The sequence below is a fragment of the Chrysochloris asiatica genome, unplaced genomic scaffold (genome assembly GCF_000296735.1).
Source record: "Chrysochloris asiatica unplaced genomic scaffold, ChrAsi1.0 scaffold00379, whole genome shotgun sequence".
NCBI lineage: Eukaryota > Metazoa > Chordata > Mammalia > Afrosoricida > Chrysochloridae > Chrysochloris > Chrysochloris asiatica.
Genome location: NW_006408897.1, coordinates 347849 through 349987, shown reverse-complemented (window position 1 = coordinate 349987; position 2139 = coordinate 347849). Strand labels below are relative to the sequence as shown.

The window sequence follows — 2139 nt, the reverse complement described above, 5'->3', positions numbered from 1 at the left end:
TGTCCCTCTTTTGTCTTTATACTTACTAGAGTTTTTTTCTGGTTGCTGTGTTTATCTCATTTGTCGCTTCTCATGGTTGGTTTCTTATTTGTTCATTCTGTTTTCTTTTCTTGTATGTGTGTGTAAATGCCTTTGAGTCACTTCTGACTCATAGCAACCCTGTATAGGATTTCCAAGTAACAGCTGGTGAGTTTGAACCACTGACCTTGTTAAAACTGACCTTGCAATCTAATGCTTCATCCCAAGTGCTAGCGTAGGAGACGTTTTCTCTATCCCACCCAACAGGAGACAGCAACTGTGCTCATACAGCCCAGTCACAACAGCATCCTCTGTAGCTCCACCCACTGGACAAGAGCCAATACCAACTCTTATACTACCTAATCAACAACTGACAGCAGCCAACACCAGCACTAATGGGGAATGAGAACAAGGTACATGTTTCCATTCTCTAACTACATCCACAGGAGATAGTTGGTGAAAGCCTAAGAACAAATCAGCATATAACATCAATTAAATATAAACACAACAACCCTACAATGCCCTGGAGACAATTTGAGCTTGCACTAAGAAATGAGAAAATGGCTCAAACAAATGACCAAAATGCAGAGACAGAAAACATTTCTGAGGAAGAAAATATAATACAATGAACTGAAAAATAATTCAAAAGCATGGTATTTAGGAACTTTCCAAGGATTTACAGAAAGATGAAGGAAAGCAAAGAGGACCCAGAAAATTTTTTTAGAATAATTCAGGAAAACACTACAAAAACAAACAGACAAAATAAATGCAAATTTTGAAACAACACAAAACCTACAATTATAAATCCAGATTAACGCTAAGATTTCAAAAATGAACAATACATTGCAAGGGCAAAGAAGTAGATGCCAAGCAATGGAAGCCCAACTAGTGAACTTGAAGACAAATCTCTCAATATTAATATGGCTAGAATAGTCGGGTTCTGACCCATAGTGACCCTGTATAGGGATTTCAAGGAGCAACTGGTGAACTTGAACCACAGGCCTCCCAGTTCACAAACCTACTGATAATTACAATGAATATAAATGGATTAAATACATTAGTCAAGAGACAGCGCAGAATAGATAAGAAAACAGGATCCTTCAATATGTGATCTATAAGAGACATATCAAAAAGGTAGAGACAGCCTAACTGTCCCTCAACAGAAGAATAGTTCAACTTTGGTACATATACACAATAGAATACTATGCAACATTGAAGAATAATGATGAATCTGCTTAACATCTCATAACATGGATAAACCTGAAAGACATTATGCTGAAAGAAATTAGTGCATCACAAAAGGACAAATATTGTTGAGAACAATATTGTAAAAAGTTAAGAAAAGATTTTCTTGATAAAAAAACTATGATGGTTATGGCAGGGGTGGGGAGAGAAAATTATTCATGGGCTAGAGATAGACACATGTTAACATTTGTTACAGTGCAGGCAATATACAACAAGAGGAAGGTTGGCAGAGGAAAGATGAAGGTAGCAGGAGACACAGGGAAGAATGAAATAGTTAAAGTGAATAGAGGTAAACACTGCTAACTGATAGTACATGGAGTGTGTTGCAATCATTGTTATGAAGCAAAGTTATGATTTATAGAATATAAAACTGATGATCTGCTCTGTAAACCTTCACTTAATTCACAATAAAAAAGTTTTAAAGACTGTGGTGGTGGTGGTGTGCCGTGAAGTCAGTTCCGACTCATAGCAACACCATATTGGGTTTCCGAGGCTGTAAAATATTTACGGGATCAGAAAGCCTCATCTTTCTCCATAGAACAGCTGGTAGTGTCTAACTGCTGACCCTGAGGTTAGCAGTCTAACTCATAACCGCTTTAAAATGTTTTTAAAGCAAGTATTTAACTAGCATGAGTGAATGTACTCTATAGTATATTTATGTATGAAGAAGATTCTCATAGTTTAATTTAGGAATGATGCTCTCTAAAAGTGAGGGAAAAGCCCTAAAAACAAGTTTGCATTAGGGGTACTTACCTGGCACTGACATTGTTGCTGTGTTAAGGGTCTTTGAGTCTTTTCTGACTCATAATGACCCTGTAATAGGGTTTCTGTTTTTTTGGGGGGGTATTTATTTTTTTATTTTGCAAAGTAAATGTT

At 36.7% G+C, this 2139-nt stretch overlaps 1 protein-coding gene across 1 annotated transcript in view; it reads right to left on the bottom strand.

The window, feature by feature from the left end:
• Positions 1-2139, bottom strand: part of TOR1AIP1 (torsin A interacting protein 1) — a 37796-nt gene that overhangs the window by 16874 nt on the left and 18783 nt on the right. The gene's annotated exons all lie outside the window — the stretch shown is intronic.